Source organism: Pongo pygmaeus, chromosome 7 (assembly GCF_028885625.2).
Source record: "Pongo pygmaeus isolate AG05252 chromosome 7, NHGRI_mPonPyg2-v2.0_pri, whole genome shotgun sequence".
NCBI lineage: Eukaryota > Metazoa > Chordata > Mammalia > Primates > Hominidae > Pongo > Pongo pygmaeus.
This window is the reverse complement of record NC_072380.2, coordinates 129,672,163-129,688,466: the sequence shown is the minus strand read 5'-3', so window position 1 is coordinate 129,688,466 and position 16,304 is coordinate 129,672,163. Positions and strand designations below refer to the sequence as shown.

At 38.3% G+C, this 16,304-nt stretch overlaps 1 protein-coding gene across 1 annotated transcript in view; it reads right to left on the bottom strand.

Moving 5' to 3' along the window:
• The window catches only part of SLC30A8 (solute carrier family 30 member 8), a 228,884-nt gene that overhangs the window by 161,970 nt on the left and 50,610 nt on the right, over positions 1-16,304 (bottom strand). The window contains exon 2 of the mRNA XM_054499601.2: positions 14,041-14,166. The gene's annotated coding sequence lies outside the window, so the exon portion shown is untranslated. The remainder of the gene's footprint in view (positions 1-14,040; positions 14,167-16,304) is intronic.

Sequence of the window (16,304 nt, the reverse complement as noted above, 5' to 3'; positions counted from 1 at the left end):
CAAACCACTGCTCAACGAAATAAAAGAGGATACAAACAAATGGAAGAACATTCCATGCTCATGGGTAGGAAGAAACAATATCGTGAAAATGGCCATACTGCCCAAGGTAATTTATAGATTCAATGCCATCCCCATCAAGCTACCAATGACTTTCTTCACAGAATTGGAAAAAACTACTTTAAAGTTCATATGGAACCAAAAAAGAGCTCGCATCGCCAAGTCAATCCTAAGCCAAAAGAACAAAGCTGGAGGCATCACGCTACCTGACTTCAAACTATACTACAAGGCTACAGTCACCAAAACAGCATGGTACTGGTACCAAAACAGAGATATAGATTGACAGAACAGAACAGAGCCCTCAGAAATAACGCCGCATATCTACAACTATCTGATCTTTGACAAACCTGAGAAAAACAAGCAATGGGGAAAGGATTCCCTATTTAATAAATGGTGCTGGGAAAACTGGCTAGCCATATGTAGAAAGCTGAAACTGGATCCCTTCCTTACACCTTATACAAAAATTAATTCAAGATGGATTAAAGACTTAAACGTTAGACCTAAAACCATAAAAATCCTAGAAGAAAACCTAGGCATTACCATTCAGGACATAGGCATGGGCAAGGACTTCATGTCTAAAACACCAAAAGCAATGGCAACAAAAGCCAAAATTGACAAATGGGATCTAATTAAACTAAAGGGCTTCTGCACAGCAAAAGAGACTACCATCAGAGTGAACAGGCAACCTACAAAATGGGAGAAAATTTTCACAACCTACTCAGCTGACAAAGGGCTAATATCCAGAATCTACAATGAACTCAAACAAATTTACAAGAAAAAAACAAACAACCCCATCAAAAAATGGGCAAAGGATATGAACAGACACTTCTCAAAAGAAGACATTTATGCAGCCAAAAGACACATGAAAAAATGCTCATCATCACTGGCCATCAGAGAAATGCAAATCAAAACCACAATGAGATACCATCTCACACCAGTTAGAATGGCAATCATTAAAAAGTCAGGAAACCACAGGTGCTGGAGAGGATGTGGAGAAAGAGGAACACTTTTACACTGTTGGTGGGACTGTAAACTAGTTCAACCATTGTGGAAGTCAGTGTGGCGATTCCTCAGGGATCTAGAACTAGAAATACCATTTGAGCCAGCCATCCCATTACTGGGTATATACCCAAAGGACTATAAATCATGCTGCTATAAAGACACACGCACACGTATGCTTATTGCGGCAGTATTCACAATAGCAAAGACTTGGAACCAACCCAAATATCCAACAATGATAGACTGGATTAAGAAAATGTGGCATATATACACCATGGAATACTATGCAGCCATAAAAAATGATGAGTTCATGTCCTTTGTAGGGACATGGATGAAATTGGAAATCATCATTCTCAGTAAACTATCGCAAGGACAAAAAACCAAACACCACATGTTCTCACTCATAGATGGGAACTGAACAATGAGAACACGTGGACACAGGAAGGGGAACATCACACTCTGGGGACTGTTGTGGGGTGGGGGGAGGAGGAGGGGATAGCATTAGGAGATATACCTAATGCTAAATGATAAGTTACCGGGTGCAGCACACCAGCATGGCACATGTATACATATGTAACTAACCTGCACGTTGTGCACATGTACCCTAAAACTTAAAGTATAATAATAAAAATAAAAAAAAAATTTGAGGCAGGGCAAATGATAAGGAAAGTGCTCAAAATTAGAAACTGCCTTTATTTTTGTATGAAATTGTGACAGAATGATCACCAGGAGTAAACATCTGTTGGTCTAAAAGTAATTCCATAACTGTGAGCACTAGTTTACATTGTTATATATATTGATTCAGTTTTTAAAAATGCGTTGAGCTTCAGCTATTGCCAGGCCTTGTGCTGAATACTCAGGATATAACATGGAGTAAGATGAGTCCTGTTTCTGGGAACTCACAGTCTCTGTGGGGATTGTTGTGATAATCTCAATAGAGAGTCTGAAAACTTTTTCTTAAAGGGCCAGAGACTAAATATTTTAAGTTTTAAGATGAAATCAAGACTACTTTTGGTACTTATATGACCATTTAAAATTTAACCATGTTAAAAATTTTTTAAAAAATACTTAGCTGGTAGTTCATATGAAACAAGAGGTGGGCTGGGCGCAGTGGCTCACGCCTGTAATCCCAACACTTTGGGAGGCCGAGGTGGGCAGATCACCTGAGGTCAGGAGTTCAAGACCAGCCTGGCCAACATGACGAAACCACATCTCTACTAAAAATACAAAAAATTACCTAGGTGTGGTCGTGGGCCCCTGTAGTCCCAGGGAGGCTAAGGCAGGAGAATCGCTTGAACCCGGGAGGCAGAGGTTGCAGTGAGCCAACATTGCACCACTGCACTCCAGCCTGTGCAACAGAACAAGACTCCATCAAAAAAAAAAAAAAAAGGGGGGGGGGGCTAGTCAGATTTGGCCCAAGGGCCGCAGTTTTCAACCTGTGGTCTAGGCCAACGCTATCAAACGCAACAGTGCTATGCAACACAATGTAGCTATCCAACACAGTGGTGCTATCCAACACAGTGGTGCTATCAAGGCAGTGGTGCTATCCAAACATGGTGGCGCCAACCCCCTGTGGCTGCTGAGCATTTGAAATGTGGTAAGTCCAGTTGAGATGTGCTGAATAAGCATCAAAGACATTATGGATTTTGAAGACTTGGTAAAAAAAAAGAATATAAAATAGCTCAATGATTTTTCATATTACACGTTGAAATAATATTTTTGATATATTATGTTAAAATATTAAAACTAATTCTTCTTACCTTTTACAATTTTATGTATGTATGTATGTATGTATGTATGTATGTATGTATTTATTTATTTATTTATTTATTTATAAGAGACAAGGTCTCACTACGTTGCTCAGGCTGGAATGCAGTGGCTATACACAGGTGCAACCCCACTGCTGTTCAGTATAGGAGTTTTGACCTACTCTGTTTCTGACCTGGGCCAGTTCATCCCTCTTTAGGCAACCTGGTGGTTTTCTGTTCCCAGGGAGGTCACCATATTGATGCCAAACTTAGTGTGGACCCCAATCAGCATAGTGCACTATAGCCCACAATGCCTGGACTGGAAAGATCCTCCCACTTTAGCCTCCCCAGTAAGTAGTTGGGACTACAGGCAGATGCCACCATGCCCAGCTCTACTAACTTTTCAAATATGGTTACAAGAAACCTCAAAATTATATAAGTGGCTCACATTATATTTCCATGGGACAGGACGAGTCTAGATAACTTCCCTGTTGGGCAGAAAGCCATCATCCTAAATGAGCTCATTAATATAAAGAAATTCATCTCTTCTGAATCTTCTCCTCCAACCCAGAATCTTTTCAGCAAGGTCTTCCATGGCCTGGGCAGCCAATAAAAGTTAAATTTCTCTGCCTCATTTAGTCACTCTTATATAATGCTTCATTTTCTTCACAGGTATTCTGAAATTGTTGTATTTGCTTCTTTCCTTACTTATTCTCCACCTGCCTGAACTAGAATGTCAATTCCACAAGTGCAGGGCCCTTTCACATCCTCTTCACTGTGGCTCCACGTCAATTTGACTTTGGTATTGGCTTTTGCCTTGCTTCTACTGGGCCAAAAACTATGCCAGACAGAGAGTAAGTGTTTAGTAAATATTTTGATTGAGAGAAAGCACTACAAACATAGAAAATACAGAAATGAAATGCTGTTGCAACTGAGATAAAATTTAAGTACAGGGATGAAGAAACTTTGTATTCTAATATTATTTGGCAACTTCAGAAACTGAAGCAAAGTGCTTGAGAGCAGGTTGATATTAGAACACAAGAGAAAACCACAAATCCACCCTCAGCCACTGGCCCCTGTAACTATGATCTTTAATAATAATATTAATAACAGTAGTAATAGCCAACATTAGTACTGTGTCGCATTTACTTTGTGCCTGGTACAGTTCTAGTGCCTCACATATATTAACTAATTTAATCTCTAAATAAGCCTATAAATGAGACACTATTTCCCCCCTTTTACAAATTAAATAACTGGGGCACAGAAAATAAAGTGACTTACCCAAGGTCACACAGTGTCAAGCATCAGAGCCAGGATACAAACCTAGGCACTCTAACTCTCTTAACCACCTTACTATACCTTAAACCTCGATGATCTTCCCTGACTTTATTAGCTTTATCTTGTGAACATGCTAGATGAATATAACATAATGTGAATTAGAAATATAGATCTTTTAAAAATCTGTTTAAAATGTGAATGGCAGTATCATCATAACAATGAAGAAAGCTTCAGAATAAATGGAGAAAGAATCACTATTTTTCATGCTGTCTTAAGCATCTACCCTCATGACAGGAAGAAAATGAGGTAAATGTTTTCTCTTAAGCTCTAAGCATATTTGTACATTTTAATCTCTCTCCTTGTATATTCATCAGAGCAATCTTTTGTTAGCTATAAACTTGCTATGTAAATATATATAAAATATGTGCTATCTACAGATATTCTCTGCTGAAATGATGACAGTATTTGTTTTCAGTGACTAAACAGGGAACCCAAAGTGGATACTAAACTAGCAGCTGTTAGCGTGCATTTCAACAGGAGAAATGAGAGACTTGAGAGAGATGTATTTATTTGGCACCTCAGCCTGGAGTTGATAGCTGCCTTGTTCTCTGCCTCTGTCTTTTCCTGCTCAGTTTTGTTAACTTGATTTTCCTCTTTCTGCGGTGCCCAGCCCAACTATAGTCTGACATTATATCTGATCCTCAGCAGAAAGAATGTTTGAAACCACCTAACTCAAAAATTCTTTGATTCAATATCAACTTCTATTATCCACTGTTGTCCATTTTTCAAAGGCTATTTACTGAGCATTTTCTGTGCACAAGGTTAAAACAACACCCAGCTTCCACAAACTATTTTCCTGGGAACCTATCCCTTTTTCCCTTCAATATCCCAGTTTTTGGGTTTCTGGATTTCTAGTTTCTTCTGCCTGGTCTAATCAGACAGCCTAGGTGACCTCTCCAGGACTGATTCACCTGGCTGAAAGTAACCTTATGCCCAGTATTATCCCCCTTCTCTCTTACCAATGTTTGCTCTTGTTCCTTCTTATTCAAGTGCATTCCATTGCTGCTTCTCCTTCCCCTTCTCCCAAACCATTAGACATCTATCATTTGTGGCAGAAGTGAACCTACTCAACAAGTACTTCTGCCCATTGTTCTGAATGTTCAATAAATGACCCTGTGGCTCTCCCCAATGTACGAGGTTGTAAAACACCACTGAAATAAAGCATAACACCAATTAGGATCATTTGAAGAGAGAAACATATGACTTAGAGTCATCTGCTATATTTATTATTTTCTGCTTACTACAAAGTTTCCTACTTTAGGCCTGTGTCACAAAATGAGTCCCAAAAAACACTGATCCTAAGGCAGATATCATGAGGAAAAATGCTCCCCTCCAGAAAAAAAGGTGGGTGGGAAAGGGTTCTGCACAGGAAACCCTGTATTCCATGTCCCCTTCTTCTTTCACAAACAGGTTTGACACAAAGCCCTCCCTCGCCCTCTTTTTTTTGGGGGGGTGGGTGCATAATAGCATCTAATTTATTATTGTAATGTTTCCCATTGGACCCACTTTAGGAAATGCAGCTTTAAGAAGACAAAGATGAACCAGATATATTTTTTCCACCTTCAAAGGACCTTTATCTTGGAATGGACCATGGAGAAAAATGAACAGCAGAAAATAAGAGTAAACAAAGCACAGGTGTATGTGTTTGTGTGTCTGAGCAGAGGGAAAATATAAGTATGGGCTGTTTGCTAAGTTTCATTGTAAGGTGACTGGCATCGTATTTTCCTTGGAATAATGATATATGGTTTTTTGTCCTAAATCTCTATGTGGTATAGAACATATAAAGAAAGTCAGATAGCAGGGAACTTTTAAGAAGTTACATGGTTGATAGAAAGATCCTTAATCCTCTTGTTTGTGCCACGCAGTTTCCTATAAGCTCCCCTCACCAACATCTGGTCCTTTTAACCGCCTCTAAAAAGAATTTCCACCTTCATCCCAAATTCTGGTTCCAGCTCTCAGTATATCTATATATATATTTGTAATATATACAGATATAGAGTTGTGGCGTTACCAAATGCCAGGGGTTCAGTCTAGGTCCCTTTACTTGCTGCACACAAAGCCAATCACTGAGACAACAGATATTAGCAGAGAAGAAGGTTTTACTCATGTGACATGAGCCAGAGAGACAGAAGACAAACCTCAAATCCATCCCTCTCCCACAGACTAAAGTTAGGGGTTTATATAGCAGGGAATTGAGGAAGGGTAAGGAAAGGGAGTTGGACAACAGGCAGTAGGTGCATCTCATTTCCCAGGGGCAGTGACCTATCAATAGAAAGCCTCAGTTCTCTGATATTTGCCAGAAGGCTTGATGATCAGTTCCCTGAGAAAGGAACTCAGATAAGACATCAGTAAGTTAAAATTGGATCCATTTCAGTAACACTATGTATTTGTTTTGCAACTTATCCTCTCATAGACACTTGATTTACTTTAAGTCCAAAAGGGACCTAAAAAGACCATCCTATATTTTTCAGATCTAAATATGCTCAGCATATTTGCATGACTAGCATCATGTTTAAACAGCTAACTCATGGCAGTTGAAGGAATAGAATCAAAGTGTAGGGACTCACCACCAGAGACTCATCAGCCATTGTCTTTCCTTGGCCAACCCATTCAGGATTTCCTCAAAGATGATAGGCTCATTCTTTGTAAAGACTTCATTTGTTACACCCTTGTTACTCTCAGCCACATTCTGGAAACTAAGAAGGACTGGCCAGCAGCCAAAGGCTAATATGATAACACTTGAAAAAGAAACCCCACTGAGTTACTAATGGGAATATTTATTTGTGAGTCGGGATCTGACCACCTTTTCAGAATCATTACTGATCCCCTCATCTTCAGCATTCATGTGCCCCTATATTAGGTTGGTGCAAAAGTAATTGCAGTTTTGCCATTAAACGCAGTGGCAAAAACTGCAAATACTGTTGCACCAACCAAATAAAACAGCAATGCTAAGTTCACCAAGAGCTAAATGAAAACATATTGATAGTCTGTTTCACACGTTTTTCAAAAATATTCTAAGTTAAAGATTCTGTATTAAGGGTGAAGGATTTCATGAATTTAATGGCTAACAATTTATCCTTAAATGTGCTATCATTGAAAAAAATGACTGATAATGATTAATCCATTCTCACATGACCTACAAAGAGGCTTTGTTTTTAAACATCTCTATGTAAAACTAAAATCTTTAAGAAAAAAATGAAGATAAATAGGAAAGCAAAGTAAAAAAAGACGGATTAAAATGGACTTGAAAGAAAACACTCTTCATTCCCTCACCTCTGTCCTTCCTAGATAATTCTTAGGCCCCTTTAGACTCCCATAAGAAGGATTTCCATCTTCATCCCAAAGCTTGACACCACCAAGTCCAGGTATATATATGGTTGTCATTTTTAAGCTGTAAGATGCTAATATACCTGACACATTGTGGACAAGAGAATTTACTGAGAAAAAAAATGAATATTAATATTTATTTTCTTTTTTACTTCCACATTTTCTTCTTTTATCTACCCTAGAGCAAGGCTAGGTGCTGCTCAAAAGGGGTGCCTAGATGATTTGATAACATTTCCCACTGAACAACTTTGTTGCTCAGTCCTTGTATTCCCAGTCTTTTGTTATTAAATACTTGTTACCTTCTACAACTCTTTCAAATGTGGGAATGAGAAGGAATCATGTAGTAGAGACAGATAACAGTGGAAGGTGAGCTGTATACAGAAAGCAAAATTCACAAAAAGATAAATGCTAAAATGGCAAAGAAACATTCTTATGCTTTTCCTTGTGCCTCATTGTCCATGCCTCTACTCCCTCTTATCTTCCAAATTTCTTGACATTCCTATCCTTGAGCTGAAGGAATACAAATCCATTTTGCTAACATTCTTCACACAATTGAATTCTCAAAGCTATACCTCTCCTGACACAGGTAGTAATGAATCTCCAAGAAAGTATAAGAAATATTAATAGTTGCAGAGAAAGCCAGAGGAAATGCCAGGGTCTGCTTGCTCTTTCATCAAAAGTAGCCCCATTAGAATGAGGCAGTCATGTCAATAGTGAATTATTAGATCTTTTTCTTAGAGCTGTCAGATGATACACTGTTGTCATGACCACTATAATTAAAACACTGTTTACTGAGTTTCTCTGAAGTGCAAAAGCATTATGATTGGCTCTAGAGTATTATAAGGTTATAAGAAATATATGCTGACTGCCTTCAAAGGCCTACAATCTATTTGAGGATCCACCGTGTGTGTGTGTGTGTGTGTGTGTGTATACATATGTCTACGTACATGCACAACACACACACACGCCACACACGCACACACACTTATATACAGTCGTCCTTCTGTATCCTTGGGGATTGGCTCCAGGAACTCCAGAGGACACCCCTGATATAAAATGGCATAGTATTTGCATATAACCTACACACATCCTATTATGCTCTTTAAATCATCTCTAGATTATACACAATACCTAATACAAGGTAAACGCTATGTAAATAGTTGTCATACTGTATTGTATGGGTAATAATGACATGACAAAAGTCTGTATGTGTTCAGTAGGGACACATTTTTTTAATATTTTCAATCCACAACTGATTGACTTCACTGGGAAGTCTGGAATTAGAAAATTAAATTAGGAAGATTAACTGCTAAAATACTGTAATTCGCTATCATTAAAATTGCATAACATTGACAGAAAACATTGAACAAAAGAAAATGTACACATTAAAAATAAGAAGTAAAAGAACTTTTAGGAAAGGAACTCTGTATTGTTTACCTATCTTTAATTTTGTATATACTCTTCAAATTTTAAAAAAAGTTAAAACTCCAGATAGCATATGGTAAATACAAAATGAGTTTTATGTGAGCAACTAATTAGTTGCTCAACTTTTGAATGAGCAACTAATTAGTTGCTCAACTTTTGAATGAAAAACTAATACAAAAGTTCAGAGGAGAAAACAATCTGGAATTATTCTAGGTTCTTTTCAAAGTAAGCTAAGTACACAAAATTTCTATCCTCAAGGAGCTCGAAATCAGTATGAATTATGTCACAAAGAGTAAAACTTACCCACTGTGAAACAAGTGCATGGAACGAGAAAATCTTCTGAATTAATAAAATTCACATTACACACGATCTTTTGAAATAATTGTCTTAACATTTTCATAAACTGGAAGCTTCCAAAATATTTCTCACGTAGTAGTCGTGCTTATGTTTTATTGAGTAGTTAAAAGTTATTTGCCATTAGACGATTATTAATGTGTAACAAAATGCCATTAAACTTTAAGAAGTTTTGGAGGATTGAGTATTTTCTTTTTCCCAAAGAGGTCCAACATCACCCCGGCTTCTTTTTGCACAATAAAATTGAATGCTATATTTTTGGCAGTGCCCAAAGATACTGCAAAATTACAGAGGGTCCACCACGAACTCTAAATTAACAAGTCTAGAGCCTTGAGGCTGGCAAAAAGTGACTTCTGCTGTCAGCTCTCTCTAGGCTTCTCTCTGTCTCAGGTGCAGGAGTTGGTATAGAACAGGGTAGAAGTGTTTAATTTGGAAACTATCTACTCCATTGCAAGTTTACCTTAGGAGTTTCACAAACGAGCTATTTGGCATTTCAAGGAACTTCGCAATAAGAGGGCAGACTAAAATGATAAGTTTCATTCAGGCAAAGAGGACACAACCTGAAAAATGAAACATTGGTCAAGACTCCTGATTACAAGTGACATAAACCCAGTTAAAACCACTTGGTCAAAAAAGAGAGCTGGTTCACATACTGCAAAGTCCAGGGGAGGATCTGGTTTCAGGGGCTCCTCCATGTAACCAAAAATCTGCATCCCCTTCCCCCACTGCCCCTCTCTTTCTTGCTCCTGTTCTTATGGCTATTTCTCCCTATGAGTTAACCCTCGTTCTCTCGGGCTGTAGCCTGAGGATGAAGTAGATAAGAGTTTAGCGTGGTAGAATAGAATTTGAAGAAACTGTGGCACACCCAGATATATGACTGATACGGTTTGGATCTGTGGCTCTGCACAAATCTCATGTCAAATTGTAATCTCCAGTGCTGGAGGTGGGGCCTGGTGGGAGGTGATTGGATCATGGGGGCAGTTTCTAATGGTTAGCACCATCCCCCTGGTGTTGTTCTTGTGACAGAGTTCTCACAACAGCTGGTTGTTTAAAAGTGTACAGCACTTCCCCCATCTCTCTTTTGCTCTTGCTCTGCCATATAAGATGTGCCTGTTTGCCTTCCACTTTCCACCGTGATTGGAAGCTTACCGGGCCCTCCCCAGAAGCAGAAGCCATTATGCTTCCTTTACAACCCACAGAAATGTGAGCCAATGAACCCTCTTTTCTTTGTAAATTACCCAATCTCAGGCATTTCATTATAGCAGTGCGAGAACAAACTAATACAGTGACGTCAGTCACCAATTACATCTCTGAATGTAGAACTCAAGAGAAAAAGATGAACTAATAATTTTCATAAAGCACCATGTAATAATAACAATGCTTTTTGACCGTTGCCTAAATTCTAGGCACTTTACTAAGCAGTAAAACTCATTGAACTTTCAACATCCTGTGAGGTAATCTCAGAGGTTTAAATGAACTGCTTAAATTCTCACAACTACTAGGCCATGGAGCTGCCAGATTCTAACCTGAGGGTATGACTCCTGTTCTGAACACTGTGGGAGCTGGCTGAAGCTTTGTCTGCTGAGGACTCACAACTGACCTTTCCTGGAATTTCCCTCCACAAAGGGAGCTCCCTCACCCAAAGTCAGGCCCCATTAATAAGAAGTGGTTCCAGGACCTAACCACCTTGCCTCAGTTTGGAAGAGTACAACGAAGCTCTCATGGGGTCTTCTGAGGCCTCTGTTCCAACTCTATCCCCATTAAACTTCTTCCCCTGCCTAATTCTAATTCCTCCAATTTTTTTACATGTGCTGTCCCTAGGCTTACCCTCTGATAAAACTCATGTACACAAAACTCCATCTCAGAGTCCGTTTCCAGGGAACCAACCTCAGACAGGTTCAAAGCCTGTGCTGTTCAAACCTTTCTCATAAGCAACCACTTCAAGTCAAGTGCGTTGGCTTTGCCTGCTTCACTCCGAAAAAATATTACGAAATGAATCATGAAGTTTTTAAAAAGCAATTTCCAAAGAGAGGACAAAAAATGTTCCCATGACATATTCAGAAAACCTGCATAATTTTATGTGAATTGTGGACCCAGTCAACAATTTTCCCAGGTAAATACTGTATATTCTCTGTTACAAAGCTGAGAAGAAGGTCTTCATCATATTGGTTTACTCTTTTCTGTCTCCCCAGCAAATTAAACTGTTTGATAAACAGCCTGAATTTATCAGCTTCTCCTTTACAAAGTTTTACAAAACCCAGCTTGCCTTCACATCAGAAAGTGTTTTGATACAAACTATTTCCTTTAAGAGTAAGTATGGAGTCCTGCAATCTCAGGTCACTGGGGATTTGTTAATATTCATTGAGTCCCCATGATTTGTCACAAGATCACAAAATTGCCAATCCCCAATCTTAATCTGAATTGCAACAGAAATCACATAAGAATGACAAAAAACAAAAAGCAATTTGTTCATCTAGTTCCTGAAGGGCAATTCAAGTTCATTTGGTCCTTTTAGAATTTTCAGAAAATAGTCTTTTTTTCTTCCCTCTCAGTTTTTTCAATATGAAATTCTGGCCTCCAAGTTATGATTTCTGGAGTTCCAGAAAAGGCCCATGCTCTTTCAAATATCTCCCTTCACTGACTTAAGGGTATTTGCAATTCCACCATTAGAGATTCTTTTTTTTAACGTCAGTCAAAGGTCTCCAACGAAATAGAAACTCTTTAAGCCATGCAAGTCCAGCAAAGTTTAGTTTGAGTATGACTGAGTTTATCAGCAACTATCTAAGCAGTGGATTTTGATTACTAAGTCCTTGGGTAGAAGGACGGGGTGGGAAACCAGCATTGGTAGAAGAGTTATTTGTTCAGGATACTTTACAAACATCATCTCATTTGATTCCCAAGTAATCCTGTATTATTCCACGTTTACTGGGGAGGAAACTGAGTTTTAGAAAAATAGGTAGATTGCCCAACATCACATAACTAGACACTCCGGATGTGGGCCTACCTAATGTAACAGTCATCTACCTTAAAAACACTGGGCTGATAAGGGTTAAGAAGAAATATAAACTAAGATACAAAACAAATGCTTGACCTCATGAGTATCATCAGACTAGGCTCTGGGGCTGAAGGCAACATTGGGCTACACAAAGCATGACCTGAAGCAGAAGGGGGCCTTAAGGTAAAAGGACCCTTCCCAACAGATAGATACAGTTTTCATGTACTTTATTGTAGAATGGCCACCACCTCTGTAAACAAGGTCAGGAACATCTATAAACTCATTGCAACCTCAGATGGCAGAGATAATCCACTCTGGATTGCAGATACTTGACCATTTGACATATCAATCTTACCAACAGTTTCTACAGCCCACCCTCAGACAGAATGAGGTTGCTCTGAATAGGACTTTGGGGGCAGGTACAGAGAGAGTGACTTGAAGGTATCTAATGTAAGGTACTTACACCTGAGCAGGTCTCTACATGAGGCTACATATTCATTCTCAAATAAAATAGCTTTTCTTTGGGATTCTCTCCTGTTAAAGTTATTGACAATACCTCTCCCTATAAGAGGAAAAGCACTTACAAGTTTGAAGTTAAAAATATACTTCTAAGTCATACAGAAATACTTCTGGAGTCAACTTTAGTCCTCCAAATACAACAGGGTTCTTATCGGTATTATTAAGAGCAAAGTTCATCCAAGCTCAAAAAAATTTATACTGAGTTATTTATTCATTAACCACAATTCTGGTAGTAGCCTTCTTTTCTCATCTTGGAATGTTGGCAATGAAGTTCAAATAGTTTACTATGTAGTGGGACTACAGCATGTGATTAAGAATATGGGTTTTGCCACTACCAGCCTCTTATCAGTTGCTCATTTTCCCTAATACCCATTACATTAAGGTTGAATGTAGAATTGATGCTTGCAAAGCCATTACTATATATCATTTTACATTTTCTTTTGTCTCCCCTTCCCTGGGCAATGATTCTAATTTGTTTAATTTGTATATTTGTGTTTTTAAGTGTTTTTGTGTACATCAATTTTTAATATATTAAAAAATATTATGGGACTTTTTTAAAAAAAGAATATTTTTTGGAATCAGAAAGCCTTTGGTCCAAGTTTCAGTTCTACTGTTTACTAATGTGTGCCCTTACACAAGTTATTTAATCTCTCTATGCCTTAGTTTCCACAGGGATAAAATGGAAATCGATAGGTGTCCAGCAGAGTTGTTGTGAGGGTCAAATGAGATAAGGTATGCAAAACCTTTAGTGTTATCTCTTTAACTCACACATCATGACTATGTATTTGAAGAAAAGAATTGAAATGGACTTAACATGAGATTGTGCTCCTCTGCCAGGTAAGCACATGGCTGCTCAGAAGGAAAACACATTTGTTTGGCTGAAGGAATACTAAAATCACTTTCTTCACCTGCCTCCAAGCAAAAATCCAGAATGTTTGTAACTAAAGGGCAGTTTTCCAATTCTAAAATCTCAGTTTACATTTTCCCAAAATAATCTACTTTAGAAAAACAATATGAGAGGAAAAGAGATTTTAATTTTTATGAAGCCAAAAATATATAGAATTCATCAAAAACCAAATGCCTCCGAAACCTGTTTTGTAACACATAAACAAGAATAACTTTAATTTATACTCTAGAAAATAAATGTTTTTTAACCATCTCTATCTCTCTTACTTGTATGATAAGTAAGACAGTTGTCTACCTATAGGTACATTTTTCAAATAGACACATCACCTCTGATACCATGTGCTACAGCATAGGTTTTAGAATTCAAATTACCTGACTCCTCCGGGGCGCGGTGGCTCACGCTTATAAACCCAGCACTTTGGGAGGCTGAGGAGGGCGGATCACTTGAGGTCAGGAGTTCAAGACCAGCCTGGCCAACGTGGGGAAACGCTGTCTCTACTAAAAAAAAAAAAAAAACAAGAATTAGCCAGGCGGGGTGGCAGGTGCCTGTAATCCCAGCTACTAGGGAGGCTGAAGCAGGAGAATCACTTGAACCTGGGAGGCGGAGGTTGCAGTGAGCCACGATGGTGCCACTGCACTCCAACCTGGGAGACAGAGCCAGACTCCGTCTCAAAAAAAAAAAAAAAAAAAAATTACCTGACTCAACTCTCAGCCTTAGCACTAACTAGCCATGTAATGTTACTTAGCATCTCTGAGCTTCAGGGATCCTTATACTAGAGATATTAATTCCAAACTGCAACAGACATGGTAAACTGATGACGCACCAGCCATTCTGCCCCCACTTTTTCCAAGCCAGCAGATCCCTACATACAATAGAGAGGCTGAAATTGTCAGACACTTGCTTTCCCAGCTTCTTGGAAATAGGAATAGGAATGTAACTCCTCTGTGGCCCATAAAACATAACAGGAAGTCTACAAAGGTCTTCTGGGAAAACATTTTTTTCTCTGGTAAAAGAAAAGAAACACACAAGAAGAAAGAAACATCTTTCCTCCCTTCCTGTTTTGGGAACAGCAGGGTAAGGGCATAATGCTTATACTCCATCTTGCAACTGTGAACAAAAAGCCAATAGGATCACACTGAAATAGACTCAAAAGCCTGACAACGCGGAGCCACTGAATCAACTCTGTAACTGCCTCCCCCAAGACTTTGTATTATGTAAGAAAAATAAACCACAATGGTTTAAGCCACATTTGCTCAGGTTTTATGTTACTTGCAGCACCAACATCCTAATTTCTATCCTATTCGCTTAGAGTTCCTGAGAGGAATATATAAGGTAGCTTAAGTGGAGGCTCAGAGGTTATTAGTGCCTCTGGATAACACTACCCTTAATCTTATTACTTTTCCTGTAAAATCCAATACCATTTTTCACAATAGTTTGACTGCTGGTCCAACCACCTACTAACTAATTATTTAATTTATCTGGGCCTACATTTGCTCATTTTTAAGTTACAACTAATAATACTTTCTGAGGTTGTTTTAAGAAATATGCAAACTGGATGCAGTATCTATCACTTGAGGGTAAATCTATTGCCAAGTGAAATGGCAAAATCTGTTGGAGGCTCATTTTCATGAAGTTGATGAAATTAGGTTGGAAAACTGTTCAGGTTATTTCCAAAACTATCTGTAAATGAGGATCTGTCAAAGTCAGACAACTGAGCAGTTGAAGAAGTAAAAAAAAAAAAGATGATGATAAATAGCTATTTTGAAAGAATGTGGGAATGTAAAATGTGATAGCTGCTTTGGAAAACACTCGGGCAGTTCCTCAAAAGGTTAAACATAGAGTTATCATATGACCCAGCAATTCCACATAGGTATACACCCAAAAGAATTTAAAACAGATATATTCAAACAAGTACTTGTACACACATATTGATAGCAGCACTATTCACAATAGCCAAGAGGTAGAATCAACCGAAAAGTCCATCGATTGATGAATGCATAAACAATATGTAGTATATTCATACAATGGAACATTACTCAGCAATAAAAATTAATGAAACACTGATACGTACTACAACATGGATGAACCTTGAAAATCTTATGCTAAGTGAAAGAAGGTAATCATAAAAGTAATAAAAGACATATGATTTATGTGATTCCATTCATATGAAGTGTCCAGAATAAGAAAATGAATAAGAAAATCTACACAGACCAGAATAAAAAATCTACACAGACACAGCGAAGATTGGTGGTTGCCTAGAACTGGGAGTCCGAGGGAGAGGGAAAGGGTTTGGTGGGAATTGGGGAGTGACAGCTAATGGGCATGCGATTTCTTTCAAGGGTATAATTATAAATATGTTCTAAAATTAACTGTGGTAACGGTTACACAACTCTGTGTAAATAGTAAAACCACTGAATTGCACATTTTAATAAGTCAGTTGGGTGATATGTGAGTTATATATTAATAAAGCTGTTTTCTTTTAAAAGGTGGGGAAGGGAGAAAATGATTCCAATATAAGAGAATTGAGAGAGGCTCTTGGAAAAATATATCAACCTTTGAAAATTTTTGCAAAAAATGCTCTTATTTATAACCAAGTTGCTAGAGTCAAACGTGCATCGAAAGATGGCATTTGCTA